The sequence below is a fragment of the Typopeltis vanoorti genome, chromosome 24 (assembly GCF_054136105.1).
Source record: "Typopeltis vanoorti isolate ZY-2024b chromosome 24, IOZ_Tvanoo_1.0, whole genome shotgun sequence".
Taxonomy (NCBI): Eukaryota; Metazoa; Arthropoda; class Arachnida; order Uropygi; family Thelyphonidae; genus Typopeltis; species Typopeltis vanoorti.
Window position 1 is genome coordinate 90140037 of NC_143572.1, and position 16729 is coordinate 90156765.

A 16729-nucleotide genomic window follows, 5' to 3' on the forward strand; every position below is an offset into this window, starting at 1 on the left:
CCTCACTCCCTGGTTAGGTTTTTTCGGCCGCCCCGGATGGCTCCCTCAATGTTTAGCCGGCCAAACACCCTGCAATTCCAGGTGGCAGGAGAGGAAGAAATTAATGTAAGAGATATCTTTATCATTGCCTAAAAAGGAGATAATTTGTTTTAGAAGATAACATGGATGACCCACCTCCCAGGAAACAGGATTCAGATGACAGTGAGCCAAAAGGCCAGAGATAGGTTGCTTAAGGGTTTTCCCTATAATAATGAAATTATCTATCCAAGCACGGTCGGAATCCCGCGAAAAATCATTCGGATACAGAGGGTTCCGATCGAGCTTGAGGACGGCTGGATCAAAGAAAGCTTGACCAAGTATGGAAGGGAGATATCAATTAGACGAAAGTACCATGATGATTTCCCCTCCATACTAACTGGTGATATGACAGTATCCATGCTAATGGATAAAACAGTTCCAAACATACTGATAGTAGCAGGGTGGAAACTCCTGCTAAATTACTCTGGAGTCGTGCGACAATGCACGAGATGTAGCTCTACACAACACCTGAGCACAACCTGCCCAAGAGGGAAAAAAGAAAGCAAAACAGCTATGACAACTGAAACAGAAACTACAGGAGAGAGGAAAGAAGTAATAAACCATCCACCTCATGAAGAAAACTCTGATCCAGAAAGAGAAGAGCAAGAAAAAGAAGAGGAGGGAAATGCAGGAAGCACTGCTTCTATGGAAGAACCCCCAGAAATAACAGAAGAAAACCTAGAACCAGCCAACAGCAATATCAGTGAAAATTCAAAAATTGAGAATACGCTAACAAGCAGTGAACTGATGCAAATTTTGCAGGATGAAAATACCTCAAGAGTTGAAATGGGAGATGATCTTCTGAGAAGGTTTAATGGGAAACGTAAAACGGCCCAAAAAATTAAAAAAACATTCGGTACTCCTGATGAGCCTTTCTTTTTCTATAATGAAAGGCACATCAACAGTACCACAGTAGGATTAGCATGGGGAAAAACCATCATTCGTGACGTCAGAAAAATCCAACCAAGCGATTTTGATGACTTCATGGACCTGATCCCAGCAGAAGCAATGGCGATATATGATGCCATCTACACCTATATAAGTGACGACACCATTAAATCGATCGCAGTGGATTGAATGGTGGAGTCCCTTTTAGGTTAATATTATTATTTTTCAGGCAAGTTAGAGTATGGAAAACTTGGAGCAGGACCCTACATCACAGCAGGAAAGACCAACTTCAGGTGGCCACCAAAAATGGTCTCTGGGATGCAAGAACTGCGAAAAGTTGCCAAGTGCTCTAAAATACCTCTCTTAATTTTAATCTTTAAAACCTCCTTACTTTAGCTATCTCTTTATTTAAAAAAAAAAAAAAAAATTATACTTAATTTTATATTTATACTTATATATTTATACTTATATTTTATAATTAACATTTATATTTAATATATTAATTTTCCTTTCCACTAACCTTACGCAGAAGTAACTGCCTACTACAACTAGGAGGTAATAAGTAACAGTTTAAGTAAAGTTCCCTTTTATAGATACTAACCTCCTGTCTCACCAAGCCGTCCCAGGACTAACCTAAACCTCACTTGGGACGACGAGGTGAACAGAACCCAGGGAAGGGACTGGCACCTTCGCTGGGAAGAACCCCAACCAAAGTACATTTAAATAGTTTAAGATAGAAACCCACCCAGCCCACCCACTTCAAGCCCAGATGTTTTATGTTTTTCATCTGTCCTATCAGTCTTTTCCTTCAGACCGTAAGTTTCAACAGGATTCCCAAGCCTGGAAAGTATATAGACCCTCTCGACTCAAACAGTGGCCAGAGAGGGCTAGGACGAAACAGGCAAATGGGAATTTAATGGATCCAAAATGGTAATTCACAAAGGGTAATATGGTACGGTTAGAGAAGTGGAAGCGGAAGCTTCGATAATTGTACTTTATAAATGAGTATATCTTCCATGTTCCTTGGTGAAGGTTTGCCCTGGGCATGGGAGATGTCTAACAACAGTTAGAACAGAGAGTGGTACTCAAACAAAATCTGTTCTTATCAGAGTGCTTGTATTTTGATTTCTGTGCTTTTTATCTAGTGTGGGTCCCATTGGGACCCAAGATACAAAGCTTTCTCGCCTTTCGGCAGTGTGTAGTATCTGTTCTTACAGATCTACACCTAAACCCCTGACTGGGGCAAGAATAAACACTTTGTTTTCCAGAGGTGTTGCAGGTGAGTGCATAGCACTGGTTACACCAGACCGTTCCCGAAGCTCCCCCTCTACGCAATCGCGTACGAGGGTACAGCCGGCAGGCTCCAACCGCTACGAAGACCAGTGTTGGAAGTACTTGGGTACGTAATAACTGGAGTAAAGGAATCGGTCTGAGACCAAGTACGATCCTCTTCACGTTCCCCCGTAACATCTTACAGTTCCACTGCCTCCAATAAAGTGGAACTGCCCTACACTAATAATTTTTTCCATCTTGCCCACCCATTCTTCTTGTCATAATGCCTAATGAAAGACTTTCCAGATCCCTGACTGTCCGTTTTTCCTTTAATGGAGCATTCAAGCCGGAGGAAATTGCGGAAGCCATAGTAAATGTTGTTAAGGTAGACAATATTACCAATATAAACTGTTGGGACTACCAGAAGGGTCTGTTCGAGGTAACAGCTACAGACTACGCAACTAAAGATAAGCTGTTAGAAAGTGGCATCACTCTAAATAACGTCATATACAAACCAACAGCGGTAGACTCACTTGGTTTTAAGCATGTGTACCTCCGGAAACTTCCGGCCGAAATTGATGACGCCACTTTAAAATCCAAATTCCAAGAATTTGGTCGAGTTTTAGAAGTAGTCCGCCCAAAGTTTGAAAAGTTCCCAAACATCGTACAGGGGGATAAGGTTTACATTAAGATGCACATGACCAAAACCGTACCCAACTTCGTCAACATCAAGGGTCACTACGTGATGGTTTACTATACGGGCATGGCTAGACAGTGCGCTAGGTGCCACAGTCTCGGTCATATGGCGAAATCCTGCCCTCAAAACAGGTGTGGAAATTGTGGAATACTGGGCTATTCACAACCAAACTGCTCCGAACCTTGTAATCTATGTTCGGACCCAGCCCATAGAAAGTTTCAATGCACAGTCTCCTCAGTACCTATGCTGTCTAATGAAGAATATCCACCTCTCCCTCCTAAAGTCTCTATTCCTCAGCCTGCGGAGAAAAATGAAGGAGAAACCTCCCCTACTCCAGTCTCTAGTCAGAAAACTGTAAATCCTACTGAGAAGGAAAGTGGCCTTCCCCTTGAGGAAGAAATTAATGACAAAAGTAACCAACAAATTGACCAAAGTTTACCACCGTTGACAACGGATGCGGTGGCGGACACCTCTAAGTCTTCCCTCTCAGACAATGAGAGTCCTATTGATACAATAGTTCCACTCACAGGTATATCTAGGGAGAACATCCCATATGATGAAGAATCTGTCTTCCTTTCCTGACAACAGTTCCCCAAATAGCTTGCATATGGATCTTCCACAGGAAATGGATTCTTCAGAAGAGGACAGTAGAGGCCCCTTCGATGTAGTCTCTTCAGCCTCATCTGATTGTATGATGGTCCAGGAAAAATTAGAGTCTGTATGTCTTAACTCGGTCAATCAGCCTACAGTTCCAGTAGATTTCTCCAGTCAAGGTCCCAAGAGACCACGGTCCAGTACAAATGGATCTACTGAGTCTGAAGAAAAAAAGGAAATTAAAAAGTCTAAAAATCTCCCAACATCTTCCAAAAACCAATAATGTATCAACAAATAAAAATCGTTACCCTCAATTCCCAAGGTTTCAACAGTTCTCATAAACAACACTGGCTATGAGATTTAATGTCTACCTGTAATTGGGATATCATTTTCTTACAGGAAACTTTTATCAATAAACTTCAAATTGTTAAAAATATCGAGAAGAAGTTCAACACTACATCCTTTTGGAGCTTCGGAACTAATAGAAGTAGAGGTGTCGGTATCCTTTTTAGTCCCCGATTCAAAGGCCAACTTCTTTTTTCTAGGAGAGACCAGGAAGGGAGGATCATTTCTGTCCACACCAAAATTAACAATTACCTCATCAAATTTATTAACATTTATGCACCTAACAACAAGAGTGAAAGAAAATTATTCTTTACTGGGCTCTCCGCATATCTAGATGGTGACTTTGAAATCATCTTGGGGGGAGATTTCAACTGTATAATGGACGCTAAACTGGATAAAGAGGGGGGAGACCCCAACCAAGGTGAGATAAGAAAATATCAATTGATGGATCTGTGCAACGATTACAACCTTGATGACAGTTGGTCTTTGCTTCACCCAAACCAAAAGGGTACTACGTGGTGGTCCAGTAGAGGTGTTAGCTCCAGATTGGATAGAGTATACATTTCCCTCAACCTTACTTCTCACCTTCAACAAGTTACTATAAACAAATCATCCTTAACTAACAAAACATCAGACCATGCGGCAGTTGTCATGACTTTACAATTCCTCAGTGAGTCCTTCTATGGCTCCTTTTTTTGGAGGTGTGACCCGCATTTACTGGAAGACAACAGTATTAGACAGGAGCTGCAGCAACTGATCTCCACACTCATTTTAGAAAGAAACTCAGACAAACTTGACGATTGGTGGGATAATTTGAAATTATCCTGCAAACTAAAACTTCAATCCCTTGCAACGGAAAGGAAACAAAAGTCTAGAGACAGAATAAGAACTTTATATAAATTAATCAAAATTTTCAAAAATGGCAACAACATCAATATCCCGCAAATACAGTTAACCATCCAAAATTACAAAAAAAAAATAGCAATCCTAGAACAAAAGGATATAAAATCCCTATCATTGAAAGCAAGGAGTAAGAAATTAGCCTCTGAAAAACAGTTCTCCCGTGCCTTTTACGCCCAGATCAAAAATGACAGGAAAAGCAAAAGCATTACCTCCATTCGTTTCAACAATAGACTCTCTTCCGCCAAAGACCACGTCACTAAGGCGTTCTGGTCTTATTACTGCACTCTCTATACAGCAGATCCAGTCGACAGGTCTTTATGGCCTAATCTTTTGCAAAATTCTCTCAAAATTTCTGATCATCATAAAGAACTACTCGATTTTCCTCTTTCACTCGATGAGTCAAAGAGAGCTCTGACATCCTTCAAACAGAATGCGGCCCCAGGTAGTGATGGATTACCAGCAGAATTTTATAAAGTTTTCTGGCCTGATCTAGGTCCAACTTTACTTCTCACCTTAGTATATTGCATTAAAAACGGTTATTTATCTAAAACACAACAGGAAGGCATTATTACTCTGTTACCTAAGAAAGGCGATTTGTCTGAAGTCACCAACTGGAGGCCAATCACTCTCCTTAATGTTGATTATAAGATCCTTGCCAAGTGTCTCTCCTCACGCCTCTCATTAGTACTGTCTACCATTATTCCGAACAACCAAGCGTGTGCAGTTCCTGGACGGGGGATGTCACACATCACTTTCTTCATCCGTGATGTCATCGCATACCTCAATCACAAAAAAATGTCAGCAATTTTAATTTCCCTTGATCAATGCAAAGCCTTCGACCGCGTTTGTCACGATCTCATCTTTCAAAAGATGGCGGCGCATGGTATAGGTTATAATTTCCTCCATTATCTGAAGATACTTTATCATAAACCAACAAGTCGCATCGCCATAAATGATACGCTGTCAGATCCTATCAATATTTCCAGAGGAGTTAGACAGGGATGTCCTCTCTCTCCATCCCTATATGTCATTTATATCGACATTCTAGCCTCTTTGATAAATAGAAACAAGGAAATTAAAGTTATTGAACCTCCTCAATCAGTTGGTGCACCGTTAAAATGTCTTCTGTACGCTGATGACATTTCTATCTTTATCCGCTCCGAACAGTCTAAAGAGGGTCTTCTTCATTCTATCAATATTTTTGAGAAAGCTTCTGGTTCCATGATTAACCACTAAAAGTCTACTCAACTGCCAATCGGCTACTGGGAAAATTTACAAACCCCTATTTCTCCTGTTAAAATTTTAGGCCACTGGTTTAACAATGAAAATTCACTAGTACACCCACAAGAAATTTATGATAAACTTGTTAACATCAAGGAAAAGTGGAATTCCACCATCATTGACTACTGGGGGCGGGCCCAAATAATTAAACAACTGATGTGGCCCATCATCGCTTACTACCTACCTCTTTTCCTAGTCTCCACGTCTTGCTTCAAACAATGTGAAACCATCATGTTTAAATTTCTCTGGAAAGACAAACCTGATAAAATCAAGCGCATTAAAATGTCTCGTCCAACTGACGAAGGTGGTTTAAACATCCCTCTGCCCCGAGAAGCCATTATGTCTATTCAATTTGAGGAACTGAGAAAAACTTTGATCAACCAAAATCATGTCGGTCATGGTCTCGCTGCTTATTGGCTTGGCTCAAGATATTGTTCTTCATTCAACCTAAATTATGTCGGCTCCCAAGCTATTCTTCCCCCGAAAGAATATCTAACAGTTATAAAAGCCATTCAACTTCTCTTGCCTCATCTTGGTGATGCCAACTTTTCGTCTCTTAAAAGACCTAAAATTTACGCTATGTTACAGACATTGAAAGACCTTGAACCTTTGACCCATGACCAAAAATGTACTTGGAGTAATAACAACCTTAACGGTATCTACACTACAAGAAGACAACTAAATTTTAAATTGACTCATCAAATTCTTCCAGTTAACCATCGTGTAGCCAAATGGAATAAATGGACCAAAGATAAATGCGTTTTCTGTGATGAGAAGGAAACCATCAGCCATCTCTTTTATGAATGCTTCACAGCGCAAGCCGTGTGGCGCCGGGTCTCAGATAGATTCAACACCTCTATCTCCACAAGTTTGGCACTGTTTCTAATACCTGTTCCTACTACTATCCCCAAGAACCAACAGCATCTACTCCTCTTTACCATCATAGAGTTCCGCTTTCATATCTGGAAAATTCGGAATGTTGCCTACTTCCAAAAATGCAGGAAAGGCCTTCCAGACATCATTAGAAGTTTCCGTTCCAGCCTCAAGTATTTTCTCCAGATGAAACTTGAAGAATTAGGTCCTAATCAGTTCAGAAATCAATGGTGCATCCCAAGTTCCTTGTGCTATCTGTGGAATAATCAAATAAAGATCACAATCTAACTCATAGTGTATCCTTTTTCAGTAAGCTACCTGATTCCCACTACCTTTTCACTAGTTTAACTATCTCCCCATGTCCTTTAACTAACATAATCCTTGTAATTTGATATCAGTTTTTTTTATGTTTTATCTTAGAACCAATGAAGTACTTCACTGAGGTTCAGTATTAACTTCAATGTATAGTTTTAACAGTTTGTTTGCTTTTTTAGGTTTCATTAAGTTTACCCCCAAAGTCGGGCTTTTTAGCCCGCATACAGAAATGATGACGGGTAACCCGTGTACACTTTTAAAGTGATCGGTACTAGTCTGATCTGTTCTTATCAGCTTAGTCGTTTGTTAGGGACTGCTTAATATCCTCTACGGTTGCCTGTTGGGAACCTGGATATTAAGCATAAATAGCTAGGATTTCTAAGTGTAGTTTCGGTTCCTACAGCCTACACTGGTCTTTACAGACCTAAGCCCTGGACGGGGGTAAAACCAAACTTTTTTTTCCAGAGGTGTCAACGAGTTTTGCATAGCACTGGTTCCACCCGGAGTGTTACCTATATACTCCTACTCTACAGGAAATGTGTGGAGGTCCATAGCCGGCAGGCTCCACCCGCTACGAGGACCAGTGCTGGTTTTATTGTTTATTCAGGAGATAGGCTTACCTCTGAGACCACGCAAAACCGCTGCACGTAACCCCCCGTAACCGTATTCAGTACTACTACCTTCTTGTATAAGGTAGTACTGTCCAACACACGTAGGCTTTCAACCCTCATAATGTCTAAATTCTTAAGGAACCATACTATTAGGTTCACTTTCCAAAGGGCAGTCCAACCAGAAGACCTAGCGGATGCCATAGTCGCCGTCGTTGACCCCTTCAAACTAAAAAATATCAATTGTTGGGACTACCCAAAAGGATTATACGAAGTCACAACAACTGACCTCCACACCAAAAATGTCTTACTTAATGAAGGAATCATCATCGAAAACCAAAAATTCCACCCTCTTGAAATAGGTAGCTCCATCAAAACCATCTTCCTCAGAAAACTCCCAGCAGAAATCTCCGACGACATTTTAAAAGAAGCTTTTAAAGAGTATGGCACAAATATACCCATTACAAGACAACACTTCACAAAATATAGGCATATCGAACAAGGAGACAAAATAAGCCTGCAAATAAACATGAAGAAAACAATACCAAATTTTGTTGAAATCAAAGGCCATTTTGTGATGGTCAACTATGACGGTATAAACAAAGTATGCAGTAAGTGTAGAAAAGATGGCCACATGGCTAAGGACTGTCCCACCAACAGATGTGGAAACTGCAAGAAGTTGGGACACTCGCAACTAATCTGCACAGAACCATGCAAAATTTGCCAAGACCCAAATCATAGGAAATTTGAATGCAATGTTACATCCAAACCTTTTTTTGTAGACGCCGACTTCCCACGATTAAACGAAATAGAGCGTAGTCATCACAACAGCAAAGACAAGACAGAAAAGGTCAGCTCACCTAAAACCACTAACATACAGGATTGTAACTTAGTCCGCAAAATTGCAGACCCAGCTCCTGCACAGCCTTCCCATTCTGAAGAGCTACTAGCCATCACAACAAGTCCTACACACGATAATGAGTCATCCACTGATCCCACAGACATAGTACCTGCCCAAACATCGCCTCCTGAGGAAATAAAAACACACACAATCATCCCAGAAATAACCTCGGAAGAAATAATCCCATCAGACGAAGATCACAGCCTCCCCTCTACGGCGGATTACGCCTCCATGATACCAAACTCAGACATGAGTGAGGACTCGTGTGATGCTATAGATCCCCCCACCCCAGGAAAATCGAAAGGAGTCCTGTATACTGATGATAGGGTCGAAACCACTATGCAATCTCTTCAAAAAGGGAATGATAAAGAATTCCAGGAGCTTCAGAACACTCAAGAGTAATTGAACAAGTAAGGAAGGTTGTGGAATCCGAGAATACTCCCACTTATGTAGGTAATAAAATAACAGAAGAAAGAGTGCCTTACAGTCCTCGTCCATCCATGACTCCTGTCGTCATGCTGGAGAACGTCAACAAGACTGGTACCCAACCCCTCAGAGTCCTGAGAACACATACGGGCAGTGTGAACCCGAAACCGCCTGGGAAAACAGGGTGTAAACAGAAGAAAATTAAAATCTAAAAGTAATAATGGAAAGGTTTAACACCCTAAAAATAGTTTCACTCAACATCCAAGGTTTCAATAATCCCAACAAGCAACAATGGTTATACAATTATATGTCAGACCAGAATTGGGAAGTGGTGTTTCTACAAGAAACATACAATCAATTAGCAGTTATCAAAAACTTTGAAAAGCAATTTAACCTGAAATCCTTTTGGAGTTTCGGAACAAATAAGAGTAAAGGAGTTGCCATCATATTCCATCCTTGTTTTAAGGGAAAAATCCTGTTTTCCAAAAGAGACCAGGAGGGAAGAGTCATGGTGGTCCACATAAAATGGAACAGCAATAATATCAAACTTGTTAACATCTATGCCCCCACGAACCGATCTGATAGGAAAACATTTTTAAAAAACCTCTCTTCCTACCTCGAAGGCCCTTTTGAAATCGTCTTGGGCGGCGACTTCAAATTTGTGTTGGATACATCACGGGACAAAGTTGGAGGAGACCCAAAGCAGGGGGATTTCGGCAAATTTCAGTTAACGGAGATTTGCTACGAATTTAACCTTATGGATACATGGAACCTCCTTTATCCTAATCACACCTGTACCACATGGCGATCAAGCAGAGGTGTAAACACAAGACTTGATCGCCTTTACATCACTAATAACCTTGCACCTTTCCTAAAAAATAAAATAGTAGACAATATTAGTTACACAATGAGGATGTCAGACCACTCTGCAGTGGCCATCACCTTACGTTTCCCGACGGAAAACTTCTTTGGAACCGGCTACTGGCGCTGCAACCCACAACTATTGGAAGATGAAAACACACAAAAAGAAATCAATCAGGTAATCCTTCAACATAGAGAGACAAGTGGCACTGAGAACAAAGCCGCGTGGTGGGAAAACCTGAAGGATGCCTGCAAAGCAAAACTACAAAAAATCTCCAAGAATGTTAAACAACATACCAGAAACAGGATAAAAATACTCTATAGATTCATATACCTATTCCAGCAAGGCAGTAATCATTCCAACATCCTCAAAGTCCAACAGGCTATCCAAAACTTTAGAAACAGGATTTTAACACTGGAACAAGATGATATTAGAACACAGCAAGTAAAAGCAAGAATCAAAAAAGTAACGGCGGAACAACAATTTTCCCGAAGTTTCTTCACCCAAATCAGAGAAGACAAGCAAAAGAAAAACATCCAAGAGATCCAATACAACAATATAACTTCAGGGAAAAAAGAACATGTCATACAGAGTTTTCATTCTTATTACACCCAGCTATATACTTCCGAAGCAGTCGACGAATCTCTATGGCCACAGCTTTTACATCAGAATCCTACAATATCCACCTCCCAACAAGAATTCGTAGAGAGACCCTTTTCTCTCCCTGAGCTCAAGATCGCAGTTAATTCCTTTAAAAATCACGCGGCTCCAGGTTCGGATGGCCTCCCAATTGAGTTTTATAAAATCTTTTGGCCAAACCTAGGCCCAGCTCTTCTTCAAATCATCGACTACTGCATTCAGAAAGGGCATCTTACCGAATCTCAAAAGACAAGTATAATCACCCTAATTCCCAAAAAAGGGGATCTCAAAGATGTAAAAAACTGGAGGCCCATCTCATTACTAAACGCAGACTACAAAATCCTAGCAAAATGTCTCGCTCTCAGATTGTCACATATTCTCCCAACCATCATAAATAAAAACCAAGCCTGTGCAGTCCCAGGCAGAACAGCAAGTCACAATATCTCTTTTCTTCGCGACGTTATCGCGTACCTAAAACATAAAGAAATGGCGGCCACTCTCATCGCACTTGACCAGTCCAAAGCCTTTGATACCTCAACCAGCCGGCCCAGTTCTAAAAACCCTGATGTATGCTGATGACATAAACATACTTATCCGAAACGAGAAATCAAAAGAAGGCCTAGATCACTCCATACAAATCTTTGAAAAAGCGTCTGGCTCAAAAATAAACAAGGAAAAAACAGCCATACTTCAGATAGGACACCTGCCTGAAACCAGTACTTCACCTACCCCAGTTAAAATTTTAGGAATCTCCTTTAACAACAAAAACACATTTGCTGACCAAGCAGAAATTTTAGATAAACTTGGAAAAATTAAGACTAACTGGGAGTCACGCACCATGGACTTCAAGACGTGCCCAAATCATAAAACAACTTATGATTCCAATCATTACAAATTTTGCTACTCCTTTTCCCACCACAAAACAGTTTGTTAGAAGATGTGAAAAAGTGATCTTCAACTTCCTTTGGAAAAACAAAAAAGATAAAATAAAAAGATTAAAATTAACCAGACCAACCGAAAGTGGCGGCCTCAACATACCTCTAATTTCAGAACTTCTATCTGCTAACCGCTTGGTCGAGATTATTAAAACTCTTAATAATCCCCTACACATAGCCCATGGTTTGTTAAAATATTGGTTTGCCACCAAACACTGCAAACGGTTTAATATTCATTACTCCGGTCCTCAAGCACTCTTCCCACCTAAGGAACACCAAGACAACATAAAGACATTTAACTCAATCTCCCCCTTTTTGAATGAACCAAACGTCGAGGCTACCAAACGTTCAACAATCTATAATTTTCTGAGAAACCTGCGAGATAGAGCTTTTAACAACCGACGATACCACCTCATGGAGGAATAACTCTCTCAACTTCCTTTATGCAACCCGGAAAACTCTCAACTTTAAACTAACCCACAAGATCCTTCTGGTAAACCACCTCATTTCCAAGTGGAACAGAAGAGTAGCCGACCAATGCACGTTCTGCCAGGAAAGTGAAACCATCTCCCACCTATTCTTTGACTGTTTCACGGCCCAAGCAGTGTGGCGACTTGTAGGATCAAAGTTCGACACCACGGTAACATCAAACTTGGCCCTAAGACTCATAGACCTGCCCCAGAACTTACCAAAGAATCATCATAAACTTCTTCTCTACACCATAATTGAATTTAGATACCACATTTGGAAGATTCGAAACATCGCATACTTTAAAAAATGTAAAAAAGGTTTTCCGGATATCATTAGAAGCGGCAGAACCAGTATCAGAAATTTCCTCACAATGAAGTTAGAAGAACTGGGGCCAACAGAGTTTCGTAAACAATGGTGCGCTCCTCCAGTTATAGCTTACCTATGGAATAATAAGGTAAGGTTAAAAATTTAAAGTCTTTGCCCACCTTAACATAACCTCACCTTAAACCTTAATACCGGTTCCTCTTAATGGTTAATTTGACAAACTATCAAAATTAGATCTTTAAAGCCATTACTATGGCAAGCCAATGACGTACTCACCGAGGCTATCATTAATGTCCCATTAATTAATCAATAATTTTCCATTAATTATCCTATTGTAATAATAAATTTTAATCTTTAATTAAAAAAAAAAAAAGTTTTCCACTTTTTAGCTATTGCCGAGTCAAGCCAAGGACGTACTCACTGAGGCTATCATAGGCTAAATTTTCCATTAGTAATCCTTGGGGATAGGTTATCAAAGTTTCTATTAATTTCCTCCACCCATTAAAAAAACAGATTTCTGTTTACTCACCAAAAGATTACCCAAATCCTAGAGCTTTTAGCGCTATAACAGACATGACTGGGTAACACCACATCTAATTTTGGTACTAGTTTGATCGGTTCCGAGCCGTTTGGGTATTTTCGCCGTCGCGGACCTGAAGGAGAGCTTCCAGACTAACACCAGATTGTAGTACCTGTTTTGAGGGAGTTAGCACTTTTCCAGTTCCAGTGTTCCTGAACCAGCAACCCGATTTCAAGTACCCAGGTCCCCAGTGAAAGGGCAACAGCCCAGAAGCTGATTTTGTCGTGGCATAGCCACAAAGCGAGCAGGACGTAGCCTCAGGGTAAGATCCTTTTTTAATCTTATTTTGGAGGGAACAGAATGTCATACGCCCAAAGTTTGTGTAAGCCCTAGCCAAGGGATTACACAAACCCCCTGAACAACAGAACTCTACATTTAAACATAATTATTCAAGTTTCCAAAACATACCTTTTAACTTTGATCGTCCACAGACGATCCAGTTCCAGATCCCCACAGATGAACAAATTTGCCCTAGAGATGTTTTAATAGAACTGTTTAAAACCCTCGGAAAAAAAGATGAAATAACTTGGATAACTTCGTTCCCTGGGAACAAATACCAAGTAACATTAAAAACCCAGAACTCCAGAGACATCCTTCTTGAAGGATTTTCTATAAAAGGGCACTACATACAGCCCCAGGTCATGGGCACCTATATAACAATTAAGATACAACGGGTACCCTTAGAATTAAAAGATGACTGGATACAGACAGCCTTATTCTATTATGGAACGGACGTGAAAATCACCAGACATGTGTACAAAGACTTCCCCTCCGTCCAGTCGGGAAACTTAACAGTAACAATGAAAACGACAAGTAAAGCCCCAAACATTATCACGATAGCCGGTTGGAAACTGGTACTAAGTTACCCCGGCGTCCAACTGCAATGTACCAGGTGCTATGCAACGAACCATAAGAGTTGGGAATGCCCAAGAAATAATAGAACACCCAGAGAAAACCCCACCACAGAGGAAGAGAAAACAGAACAAAACAAAGAAACAGATTTTCCCCCCCATAAGCACACAAGTAACTGAGACCCCTGCAAGTACCATTGAGGTTGTAGAGGAGCCTCAAGAACCAAAGGAGGTAGTCAGCTCTGACGAGGTCGTCCTGACAGAAGAGGCACACCCTGAGAAAGAGCAGGAGGAAGTAGAAATTATTGACCCCCAAGAAAAAACAGCCATAGCAGAACCCATAACCCCCCAAAAATACAAAAGAGCAAAAACCCTATAATGACGAGGGGCAAAATAACGAACAGAATAGGATACACAATAGAACACAAATGCTTCAATGAAGCTAAGCAAAGAATATCTGAGCCCGCCTTTATAACTTTGACCGAAGGTCTTACTAAAGCAGGGACAAAATTCCATTTCGAGTGGGATAACCAAAAAGATGACCTAGACAACGACTTCGAAAACAATCTAGACAGAGCATGCCGAAAGTTGGGCATAAAAAAACACCCAGATATGGCAAAAGCCATTCGTATGGGTGAAACACTAGTCAGAGCCGACTGGAAACCCACCAAAAAATGAGGGCACACATCAACATCGCGTCCCTCAACACTCAGGGGTTTAGAAACCCCAGAAAACAGGAAAACATACTAACAACAATGCAACAGAAGAATATACAAGTCCTACTCATACAAGAAACACATTAACACCCTAAAAGAAATCAAAAACATTGAACAAAGATACCACGTCCAAAGCTTTTGGAGCTTTGGCACAGATAGGGCTAGAGGAGTAGGCATCATAGTTAAAACCCCCATGACAGGAAACATCACAAACATACGCAGAGACATCGAAGGGAGAGTCATCACTATCGACTGGACCCTCGATAACATAACATACAAGATAGTGAATATATACGCACCGAATCGGGAAGCTGAAAGACACACTTTCTTATCAGGAATTCATAACTACCTCGCAGGACACGATTACCTCATAATCGGAGGCGACTGGAACTGCGTAGAGGTACCTGATAGAGACAAACAGGGAGGAAACAATCTTACAGGGAACTCGGGCGCGGCCGAAATAGTACGAACGTGCCGAGAAACAGACATAACTGACTACTGGGTAGCAAAAAAGGGAAACATTTTCTCCGCAACCTGGAGCAATGCCAGCAAAAACATTTACACAAGAATAGATAGAATATACACAACAACATCCTTAGCGAGAGGTGACGGCAACATTACACATGTTAACATGAACGTCGCCGAACACGTGTCAGACCACAAGATGGTAGTAGCCAAAATACCTTTGGTAGTTGGTATGGAAACAGGTCCAGGATACTGGAAACTGAACACCAGCCTTCTCCAGGATTTGGATACAAAAACAGAATACGAACTACTGTGGCATGAAAACCACACACAACAGGAAGAAATCCAAAATTGGTGGATCGAAATGAAAAACCTCACCGCGATTTTCTTCCAAAACACAGCAAAACGTAAAAGGGCGGAACAAAAAGAAAAACGCAAACAACTATATCGCGAACTAACCGTTTTTTCGCGTCACAAACCGCCAGGTTCATTGAACCACCAGGTATTCAAGAAAATACAGGAAGACATTCGGGCACTAGATATACAAGAAACAAGGAAATTCAAATGGAGAATTAGAGCCCAGTGGCTCCTCCAAGAGACAGACAATGCGGCCTTTTATGAAAGATTGACAAAAAGCCGCTCCACAAACTTAATCAGAAACATAAAACACGAAAGCGACCAGAGAGCAAACACTACGCCTGAAATAGCCCAGGCTTTTCACAGACATTACACAGACTTGTTTAAACAAACAACAGAAACACAGGGAACAATCCAATGGGAAAACGTTAACTTACCACAAACGCTAGAGCACCATCGAGCCTACCAAGAAAAAGAAATCACTTTAAACGAAGTCACTGAAGCTATTAAATCCTTCAGTAACAAGAAAACACCAGGCATAGATGGCATACCAATCGAATATTACAAGACTTTTATTCACCTAGTAGGGCCTACATTAACAGACTTATTCAACACATTCCTAAACACGAATCAAATATACGCAGAGTTTAAAAGAGGCCTCACCATTTTTATACCGAAAACAAGCGACAACACAACCGAAATCACAAATTGGCGACCTATTACACTAACGAACACAGATTACAAAATATTTACTAAAATAATAGCCAACAGAATCAAAACGACATTGACATATTTAATAAAGTCAAATCAAACCAGCGGCATACCCAATCGTAGTATACATTTAAATTTAAATTAATTCGCGATGTCATTAATTATGCAAACCAGAAGGAATCAAATCTTTATCTGGTAAATCTAGATTTGGCAAAAGCCTTTGATTCCGTCAAACACGAATACATGTTCGACACACTGACAAAATTCGGGATTAGCCCGAAACTAATACAAAGCATACGAGAAATCTACAAAGACAGCACCACACAATTACAGATAAATGGACAAATCACGGATCCTATTACAATACGGAGACGGGTTAGGCAGGGCTGCCCACTTAGCCCGACCCTCTTTACGTTATGCATGGAACCGTTGTTGCAAGCCATACAAACAAACAAAAGCATTGCTGGGATGAGTCTGCCTGGCAGAGCGCATGAAGAATGCAAAGCGATCTGCCACGCAGACGACATCACGGCAATCATAACACAAAAGGAATCACTACATGCACTCATTAAAACCACAGAACAATTTAGCAACATACTTCGACAACGGGACGTGGAAAACTAAGACACTACTTACA